General features: G+C 42.8%; 3 non-coding genes across 3 annotated transcripts; all 3 read right to left on the bottom strand.

Moving 5' to 3' along the window:
• Window positions 1-2996: 2996 nt before the first annotated feature.
• LOC140285685 (U2 spliceosomal RNA) lies at window positions 2997-3182 on the bottom strand. The gene has a single exon (XR_011910668.1). It is a non-coding gene; the product is annotated as a U2 spliceosomal RNA (small nuclear RNA).
• A 275-nt stretch (window positions 3183-3457) lies between these two features.
• Window positions 3458-3571, bottom strand: LOC140285712 (U5 spliceosomal RNA). Its single transcript, XR_011910692.1, has one exon. It is a non-coding gene; the product is annotated as a U5 spliceosomal RNA (small nuclear RNA).
• Window positions 3572-3958: 387 nt separating this feature from the next.
• On the bottom strand, window positions 3959-4149 carry LOC140285671 (U2 spliceosomal RNA). The gene has a single exon (XR_011910655.1). It is a non-coding gene; the product is annotated as a U2 spliceosomal RNA (small nuclear RNA).
• Between the last annotated feature and the right edge of the window lie 6947 nt (window positions 4150-11096).

Raw genomic sequence — 11096 nt, 5'->3', positions numbered from 1 at the left:
TGTGGCCGAACACATCCACTTCTGCTTTTGATGAAGTATAGTTGGGCATTCACACCTTTTCTTACCCATTTTTCAGTAATTATTGGTGGACTTTCACACCTTCTTGTAGCCGAACAACTCCGCTTCCGCTATTGATTGTGTACAGTCGGGTTTTTTAACCTTTTCTTACCCGCTTTTTACCAACTATGGTCGGACATTCGCAGCATCTTACAGCGGAACACCTCCGCTCCCTCTTTTGATGGTGTATGTTCGGGCATTCGAACTTTTTCTTACCCACTTTTCACAAACTATGGTCGGACATTCAAACCTTGTGGCCGAACACATCCACTTCTGCTTTTGATGATGTATAGTTGGGCATTCACACCTTTTCTTACCCATTTTTCAGTAATTATTGGTGGACTTTCACACCTTCTTGTAGCCGAACAACTCCGCTTCCGCTATTGATTGTGTACAGTCGGGTTTTTTTAATCTTTTATTACCCGCTTTTTACCAACTATGGTCGGACATTCGCAGCATCTTACAGCGGAACACCTCCGCTCCCTCTTTTGATGGTGTATGTTCGGGCATTCGAACTTTTTCTTACCCACTTTTTACAAACTATGGTCGGACATTCAAACCTTCTTGTAGCAGAACACATCCACTTCTTCTTTTGATGATGTATGGTTGGGCATTCGCACCTTTTCTTACCCATTTTTGAGGAATTATGGGTGGACATTCACACCTTCTTGCAGCTGAACACCTCTTCTCCCACTTATGACCATGTGCGGTTGGATATTCGAAATTTTTTTTTCATGTTTTCTAGCAATTATTGATGGACATTCAGACCTTCTTGCAGCTGAACACCTCCGCTCCCGCTTTTGATGGTGTATAGTTGGGCTTCGGAGCCTTTTCTTCCCCGGTTTTTACAAATTATGGTTGGACATTTAGACCTTCTTGCAGCCGATAACCTCCGCTCCCTCTTTTGATCATACATTGTCGGGCATTTGCACCTTTTCTTACCCGCTTTTTACCAATTATGGTCGGATATTCACACCTTCTTACAGCGGAAAACCTCCGCTCCCTTTTTTGATCATTTATGGTCTGGCAATACTACCTTTTCTTACCCGTTTTTGAGTAATTATGGCTGGACATTCACAGCTTCTTGCAGCCAAACACCTCTTCTCCCGCTTTTGATGATGAATGGTCCGGCATTCTTACCTTTTCTAACACATTTTTCAGCAATTATTGTCGGTCATTCACACCTTTCTCATCAGCTTTTTGCAAATTATGATCTGACATTCACACCTACTTGCAGCCGAACACCTCGGCTTCCGCTTTTGATGGTGTATATTTTGGCATTCGAACCTTTTCTTACCCGCTTTTTACCAACTATGGTCGGACATTCACACCTTCTTACAGCGGAACACCTCCGCTCCCTCTTTTGATGGTGTATGTTCTGGCATTCGAACCTTTTCTCACCCACTTTTTACAAACTATGCTCGGACATTCACACCTTCTTGCAGCGAAACACCTCCGCTCCCTCTTTTGATTGTGTATGTACGGGCATTCGAACCTTTTCTTACCCGCCTTTTACAAACTATGGTCGGACATTCAAACCTTCTTGTGGCCGAACACATCCACTTCTGCTTTTGATGATGTATAGTTGGGCATTCACACCTTTTCTTACCCATTTTTCAGTAATTATTGGTGGACTTTCACACCTTCTTGTAGCCGAACAACTCCGCTTCCGCTATTGATTGTGTACAGTCGGGTTTTTTAACCTTTTTTTACCCGCTTTTTACCAACTATGGTCGGACATTCGCAGCATCTTACAGCGGAACACCTCCGCTCCCTCTTTTGATGGTGTATGTTCGGGCATTCGAACTTTTTCTTACCCACTTTTTACAAACTATGGTCGGATATTCAAACCTTCTTGTAGCAGAACACATCCACTTCTTCTTTTGATGATGTATGGTTGGGCATTCGCACCTTTTCTTACCCATTTTTCAGGAATTATGGGTGGACATTCACACCTACTTGCAGTCGAACAGCTCTGCTCCCACTTTTGATTATGTTTGGTTGGATATTCGAACCTTTTCTTAACTGCTTTTTACAAACTTTGGTCGGACATTCACAACTTCTTACAGCCGAACACCTCCGCTTCCGTTTTGATGGTACATATTCGGGCATTCGAACCTTTTCTTACCCGCTTTTTACCAACTATGGTCGGACATTCACACCGTCTTTCAGCGGAACACCTCCGCTCCCTCTTTTGATGGTGTATGTTCGGGCATTCGAACCTTTTCTTACCCGCTTTTTACAAACTATGCTCGGACATTCAAACCTTCTTGTAGCCGAACACATCCACTCCTGCTTTTGATGATGTATGGTTGGGCATTCGAACCTACTTGTTGCCCGCTTTTCATTAATTATGGGTGGACATTCACACCTTGTCGCAGCAAAACACCTCCGCTCCCTGTTTTGATCATGTATGGTTGGACATTCGCACCTTTTCTCACCCGCTTTTTGCAAACTATGGTCGGCCATTCACAGCTTCCTCTCCACCATACTTGTATGGTGGGATATTCACACCCACTTGCATCCGAAGACCTCCGCCCCCACTTTTGTTGATATTTAGCCGATCATTCGCACCTTACCCGCTTTTGGCAAACTATGGCCTTCTTGCAGCCAAAAACCTCTTATCTCGCTTTTGATGATGTAAGGTTGGGCATTCAGACCTTGCTTCACCTGCTTTTCACCAAATATAGTCGGACATTCACACCTTCTTGCAGCCGAACACTTCCGCTCCACCTTTTAGTTTTCTATGGGGCATTCACACCTTTTTTTACACCGCATTTTATAAAAACACCACAAGAACACCGTATTGAGATTTTGTTCTGACCGCTCATTCGGTGTCGCGTATCTTTCAAGCAATTCTCCTGGTTAGCCCGCACTCGGCTCGCTACCAGAGCCGTGTTAAAGTCTGCTTTGCATTCACTCTCTTTTCTCAGCAGATTAAAAGAAACTTCCATCCTGCACCGCTGTTTGCTTTTTCACAAGAGCAGAGGAGAGCGCACCGTTCCTTTTTCAAATCCTATTGATAAAAATCCATTTAATATGTAGTCCTTGCATAGACATATCACATATTAAACTGATAAGTACAGATACTACACTTGATCTTAGCCAAAAGGCCGAGAAGCGATATCTGTCCACTGGTTCACGTCCGAGGGCCCTTCCTGGCACAATGCGCACTTGTAGCGGTGTTCGTTTTATGGCCATAGTGTCACTTTGCACCTCCGCCCACCCGCTGCACTGAGCACTCTTCAACCCTTTTAAATGGTATAACTTTACACTACCGCACGCTCCAGCGAGCACCATTCAAGCAACATCGGCACAGTCGCAACAAGTAAGGCGACTCTACTCAGAGAAGTCACTCTGCACAGTAACAAGATTTCTTTTGCACAGACAGAAAGGGCTTCACCCGCAAAGGTAAAGCCTGCCAAAAATAGAAACAATTCATTAGTGCTGCTCTCCATGGAAGTCTTTAGTAAAAGGCGAAAGACTTGTACATTATGAAGAGAAACCAGTGTACGATTATCCATCACTGCGGGAGCAGGGCATCAGGCTAGTTGGCATAGCCACCTTCCCCATGGTGAGCTTTGCTTGGTTGAGACGCTTGCTCCCCCCCTTGCTCCTCGGCTGACCAAGTAGGAACAATCGGGCCCTATTCGATGGCTGCCTTGTCTTTTACTCTGTGCAAAAGACAAGGCAGCCACAAACAACACAGGAACACTGTATTGAGGCTTTGTTCTGACTGCTCATTCGGTGTCGCGTTTCTTTCAAGCAATTGTCCCGGTTAGCCCGCACTCGGCTCGCTCCCAGAGCCGTGTTAAAGTCTGCTTCGCATTCACTCTCTTTTCTCAGCAGATTAAAAGAAACTTCCATCCTGCACCGCTGTTTGCTTTTTCACAAGAGCAGAGGAGAGCGCACCGTTCCCAGCGGCACTGCAGTACCGGGTCGATGCTTGGAGTGAACGGAGCAAGCTCCTTTTTCAACTCCTATTGATAAAAATCCATTTAATATGTAGTCCTCGCATAGAGGACATATCAGACATTAAACTGATAAGAACAGATACTACACTTGATCTTAGCCAAAAGGCCGAGAAGCGATAACTGTCCACTGGTTCACGTCCGAGGGCCCTTCCTGGCACAATGCGCACTTGTAGCGGTGTTCTTTTTATGGCCATAGTGTCACTTTGCACCTCCGCCCACCCGCTGCACTGAGCACTCTTCAGCCCTTTTAAATGGTATAACTTTACACTACCACACGCTCCAGCGAGCACCATTCAAGCAACAACTTTGCACTCCAGCTTCTAACATCGGCACAGTCGCAACAAGTAAGGCGACTCTACTCAGAGAAGTCACTCTGCACAGTAACAAGATTTCTTTTGCACAGACAGAAAGGGCTTCATCCGCAAAGGTAAAGCCTGCCAAAAATAGAAACAACTCATTAGTGCTGCTCAACGTTGTACTTTGCAGTAAAAGAAAGAGCAAATCTAAAGTTTCAGGAATCCGAGAATAAGCTTACTTTCATGAGTTCTTCACGATTTCGGATTTTGCTATAAAATGAATTCCTTCACTCAAACTAAATTAAAACTGCTAAACCGCTAATCTGTTACATACAAGGCAGATGTCAAATTCACCGAAATAGGATCTAAGGGTATTTGGCCAATCGAGCTGTAGCAGCTTCGGTAAAAGAGTATAAGTTGAAGAGTTTGTGAATAAAGGTGTGCGCACACATAGTGAGTTGTAGGAAAATAGGCAGGGAGCAATGCCGGCTGGGGTATATGTTCTTGTATGTTGTCTGACTGTTTGATTTGAATGTGTTGTGTAAGTGTCCTGTTGAATGTTACATGTTTGGGCTTTGACACGCTTCACTGTGGTTGTTAACTGTGTGGTGTGTCCTGAAATGTTATATGTTTGGGCTGTGTGACATGCTTAATGCTTTTCAGTAGCAACCCACTTATTCATATATAGCAACTGACAACATAAGAAGTCTGGACATACTTTGATAGTAGTTGTAGAAGTATCCTTATTGATAATAGATAAACTAATTCATAGTGATAGAACAGTAGATGAACAGGTGCCTGCACATGTCTCATGAAAATAAAATGGGTGTATGATTGCTGACGGCAGAGCAATACTGCCAAACTTATGAGTTCTTGTGGCAAACTTGATTCAGTGTCTTGACGTGTATACGCTGTTTCGCTGACTTGTCACAAGAAACAAAGTGTGTTTGATAAGATCCGACCATTTTATTACGGGAGGATCAGTATGTATGGATTCTGATGTGACTGATAAACCCATTCGTATCTTAAGCATAATCTAATACGTGAGACAACGCCCTGGCACACATTATGGACTGTCCCCACAGTCCATAATGTAGAAAAGAGAGAAAAAAGCCTTTCTGGTTTGGTGTGTGTGCTCACAGTGCAGAGTGTAGAGAAAAGAGAGAAAAGAAAGCCGTTTTGGTGTCACGGGTGTTGTGACTTACACACACACATTTCTGAATTGAGAAAGGAAATTATTTTAGAGAAAGCACTAGAGTTTAGATCCCACATTTGTTGATAGGCATTCATTTAATTTTTCTTTTAATCAGTTTTAAAGTGAATACTAACTGAGAAATGAAAAAGGTGAAGAGTTTAGAAGCTTGGTTCAAGAGCAAAACTTGGTTTATGATCAGCTGAGTCTCTAAACAGAACAGCAAAGGGCTTCATCGAACATTTAAAAAAGATTCAGATTGTTAGAATATCCAGAATTTATAGGAATGGTGGTGATTACTCTTATTTTCTAGAATGGAAATAACTGCACCATGTCTGTTTTATGAATTTAAGGGGCTAAAAAGTTTTGTTCTCGTTTTTCTATGATTAACCGAATGTATGTGAGAGTCCAAACAGACAGAAGGGTTACGGCCGAGCGCTGGACCTTCCAAAAAAGATGAGACAGGCTGGACCTGTGCCATACTAGTTAAGACCTGCCTGTGGATAACAGGTTCTTTAAACTCTCACACACACAAACTCACACACGTTCGCACACATACACCCATACACACACACATTCTTGAACTTGCTGCAAGATTAAACATTTGCATTAACTGACTCCAGCAACTCTGAGTCTCATTGAGAGACTTTTCTCAACAATTGGGTCCTCAAACCAGATCTCAACGTTTTTTCCGCTTTCCAGGGTCGGAGCTGAAACCGTGCACGGGGGAGTCCAGTACTCCTAATGAAAGACCCCCTGCTGAATTGCGGTAATTAGGGGCCAGTGTCCACTGAAAGGGGGAAACAGGGACGAGATCGTACTTTTGAATCAATGGCCAGAAGCCATTGGCAGTGCAGGCATCAACAATAATGGTGTTATTTCACCCATTAACACTTAAGGTACCTCATGCAGTGGCTGTGATATGGTTACTTAACAAAATATCTTTACCAGACATCTCTCCTACATAACAGTTCTTCTTTCACAGCCACACCTTGTTGTCGAGAGATGTGCTACACTTAATCCATCCACACTGCTACCTACCCCACAGATGGAAAGCCTCATGATTGCATGTCAGAAATAACCATCAGTGTTTTACCCAGGCCAGACTTAACTGATATACGTTATGAAAATGCAGAAATAACTATATTTATTCAACAGGTCAAGCAAAAAACCCTGATGGCACAAATGCTACAGGATTTGCAGTAGTAACAGAAACTGAAGTTTTCTTAAAACAACCACTACCAAAAAATTACTCTGTTCAAGCAGTCAAATTGGTAGCTTTAACTGAAGCTTGTAAATTAAATAACAAAAAGGTTGTTAACGTTTACACTGACAGTCAGTATGCCTTCTCAACTGTACATGTGTTAACACAGCATTGGAAAAACAGGTATGTTGACATCCACAGCTAAATGTATAAACTACAAATATTTTAGCATTATTAGATGTTATTCAATTGCCATCTACAATAGACTCGTATGAATGACCGGAAGGAAAACCATACTGCCAAAGAATTTGTTTAAATATGCTGCAGTATTGAGCCACGGACCATGTCATGTCTCAACAGGAGGGATGGAAGCAATAATGAACAAGGTTTTTACAGCATATGGTTTTACTAATTATTGAATTTTTTTTTTAGAATAAATAAATGAATAAAGTTTTGTCTAGCAGGTCAAATATGTGCAAAATACATTCCACAGGGCAATCTAAGACCAAAACGAAGATAATTCCCTAAGCCAGTGTATCTTTTTCAACATATTTGTTTGGATTTCATTATTTCATTATTGTGTAGATTTCATTGAACTAAATTAATGTTAAGGGAAACGATTCTGCTCAGTGACAACAGAGGTTTTTACCAAATGGTCTGAAATATTTCCATGTGCACAAGCAGATGCACTCTCAGTAGCAAAATCACGCGTAAAATAACTCATTTCTAGATTTGAAATTCCTGAAAAGATCTTCAGTGATAATTTGACACACTTTGTAAACTATGTCATCTCACTGATGGCAAAGAACTTAAAATAGATCTTAGAAACCACTGTGATATAGAAGGTTTCGCTAACACATTGGAATTGTTTTACTATTTACATATGCATGTGCAGTGAAGAATTGCTTGCTGCTGATAAATGCAAAGAAGAACAGCTTACACATAGATGCTCACATATAGGCTGCTGAATGCAATGAAGACCTGCTTATCCAGTAAAGTTCAATGTCAATGTGTAATATTCAATTAGGATTTGCAAAACAGTGAAGTTAAACAATGAATGGGTCCATAGTCGGTATGAGAAGACTACAGGAATATTTACCTGGGTGTACGTTCAAACAGAGATGAGAAAATTGCGATAAATTATTGTTTGTTTGTTTGTTAGTATGTATATGAATGTTATGTGTATAAACTGTGTTGAGTTGTAGTTACTCAGTAGTGTCTCAGTGAAACAACCGACGGGGGAAGCCTTGCGGTGACAACAAAAGCAGTGTTTTACTGATCAGTCAAGTTGCTCCAGTGTACTCCATACAAACTGGTTGGCAACTGATGGGATAGAAAATGGGGAATACTTAAAGCAAACAAGGAATTAGATGGGAAAAATACATGTTTTAACGGGACCCAGACAATATTATATAGATGTCGCCACTGAAGTAAAGAACATTTACGTGGGATGGTGTGAGGGTCCTCGTTTGGCTGACGTTCGCCGATATGCTCGCCATGCTCAGAACCAAGTTGAGACGCGTAAGACAACCAAAAGGGACAAGTGTGAAAAGGAGCTGCATTTGGCAACCATGACCATGTATTACGCAGTTGGTGTAAACAGAGGACGAGGCCGAAGTCGAAGACGTGGACGTGTGGGAGAGGAGGTCGAAATGGGCCACGCCAGAGCTATGATCCGAATATTTGTTTTTACTGTGGCCAGACTGGACACTGGAAGAAGGACTGTCCACAGCTAAACAGTGATGAAATTGGGCAAAAGGCTGACTGAGGGTGGGAGGCAGGTTCTGGACGTCACGCGGCAGCGGAGCCTCCACTAATGGGTGATAGCACAAACACACTCACACATTCTTCCTGCTCTGTGTAGTGAAGCAACGCTTGCCGACTGTGATTCACGTAGTAAAGTTTTGCATGCTATTTCCGTCCTAGAGCAAAGATATTTCTCTCAGAATATAGGAACTTATGTTCGTCAGTAGTGACGTCAGGGGAGTTTGATTGTCCTCCAAAGTTAAGTGGAAACCACGTTTACTGTATGTCTGCATCAGGCCAGGTTGTGAAGGAGAAAATGACAATGCCCATTGCGTGTTGTCACTCCCGATGAGCTCTCCTTCAAACACTCATTTTTGTTATCAGAGTTGTGTCCCATTAACCTGATGGGCTGTGATCTCATGTGTAAATTAGGCATTATTTTAACTTCTACACCAGAGGGTGTTAAGGTTATGTTACAGCCTTTTTTCACAGCAGTGCAGTTTGATTCATCGGCACTTACATATGCTTATGAGTGGAAACTTCCCAGCTCTCCTTTTTCACAACAACTAGTGGAAGAAGAAAAAGCGTTAGTTTCACCCCTTTCTGATTTCATGCAACCTACTGATTTGCACTGCACATCACACATTTCTTTGGGGCCTGACAATGACTATGAGAAGAAGTGAAAAAATATGTGCGCCTACTTTATTGACTCCAGAGCACTTTGATTTTTTTAATGTTTGTGGTACTCGCCCTCACATTTCCTTGGCCAAACGTACACACTGGCAGTGACAAGGTGTGGGAGAGTTTGTTGCTACATGTCAAAAAGAAATGGAGTGGACTGTTTCACCTGCTGATCCAAATTTGATGTTTTCTGAACGATTGTCAGCATACAAAAAAACATTTTTGAGTACAATGCATTGTCAAAGAACTGTGGACTTAATTCCTACCACAGAATCACATTTTGAAGCATGTTTTTTAACTGAAACAGATTTGTCTTCGATACCCATGTTGGCTGAAGTGCCCAATGATCTTTGGGCTAAGAGCAAATATGATGTGGGGTTGATAAAAGGCTGTGAACCAGTAATTGTCACCCCTAAATCAGACTTTTGTCCATGTAAAAAACAATACCCTTTTAAGCCTGAAGCAATTAAAGGGATTAAACCTGTTTTTCAATCTTTTCAGAAAACAGGCGTTATTGTTCCTTTTGAAAATTCACCTGTGCTTACTCCATTGTTTCCTGTTAAAAAGATTAAAGATGCTGGCCAGCCAGATGAATGGCGTTTTGTACAGGACCTCCAAGCGGTGAATGCTGCAGTTCAGCCACATGCTCCTACTGTGCCCAACCCACACACTATTTTGTCTCAAATTACATCAGATGCACAGTTTTTCTCAGTGGTTGACTTGTCGCCAGTGCACCCTCATAGCCCATTTTGGTTTGCTTTTTAGTTTGAAGGGAGATCTTGGACTTTTACCCGGTTATGCCAGAGGTACTGTGAAAGTCCCACTATTTACAATGCTGCCCTCAAAGCTAGTCTGGATTAACTTCAATCAACCACAGGCTCTGCTCTTTTGCAGTATGCGGATGACATCCTTTTATGTGGTCCATCTAAACAACAGTGTGAAAAAGACAGTGAATCTGTTGAAACATCTTCCTTCTTATGGCCATAAAGCCAGCCTTTCTAAGTTACAGTTTGTACAGGACGAAGTCACCTTTTTGGGTCATGTGATTTCTAAGGATGGGCGCTCACTTTCTCCTAAACATGTTGCTGCAGGGCTGCGCGGTGGTGTGGTGGTTAGCACTGTCACCTCACAGCAAGAGGGTTCCAGGTTCGATCCCTGCCTGGGGCCTTTCTGTGTGGAGTTTGCATGTTCTCCCCGTGTATGCGTGGGTTCTCTCCAGGTACTCTGGCTTCCTCCCACCATCCAAAAACATGCATGTCAGGTTAATTGTTGACTCCAAATTGTCCGTAGTGAGTGTGAGTATGCATGGTTGTTTGTCTCGTTTGTCTCTATGTGGCCCTGCGATGGACTGGCGACCTGTCCAGGGTGTACCCCGCCTTTCGCCCGATGACTGCTGGGATAGGCTCCAGCCCACCCGCTACCCGATTAACGGACTGTCGGTATAGAAAATGGATGGATGGATGTTGCTGCAGTTCAGATCATTCCTAAACCGGTTACTAAAAAACAGCTTATGTCATTCTTAGGTATAACATCTTACTGCAGGAACTTTATTCCTAACTACTCTTTTCTCGAAGCTCTCTTAGGTGCTCTTATCCATGGTAAAGGCAGCTGCAGTTCTGACATGCAGCTCCAGTCAGCTGATCGTGTTCCATGGACTCCTGAGGCTGAATCAGCCTTTAGTCAGCTTAAGCTGGCTCTTCAAACAGCACCAACACTTGGCATTCCAGATCCTCATAAACCTTTCATACAGGCAGTTGATGAGAAGCATGGTTGTATGACATCTGTTCTTATGCAGGAACATGGGGCAGGCAAAGGCCAGTGGCTCATTTCTCAGCAAAACTGGACTCTGTGGCTGCAGGCCTGCCTGGTTGTCTTCGTGCTGTTGCAGCTGCAGAGAAAGCTGTCCTGGCCTCCCAAGATATTGTGGGCTACGCTAATTTGACTGT

Source organism: Leuresthes tenuis, unplaced genomic scaffold, assembly GCF_036924035.1.
Source record: "Leuresthes tenuis unplaced genomic scaffold, fLeuTen1.0.hap1 SCAF_50, whole genome shotgun sequence".
NCBI classification, from domain to species: Eukaryota; Metazoa; Chordata; class Actinopteri; order Atheriniformes; family Atherinopsidae; genus Leuresthes; species Leuresthes tenuis.
Note: the sequence above shows the minus strand (reverse complement) of the source record. Positions and strands in the feature narration are given on the sequence as shown.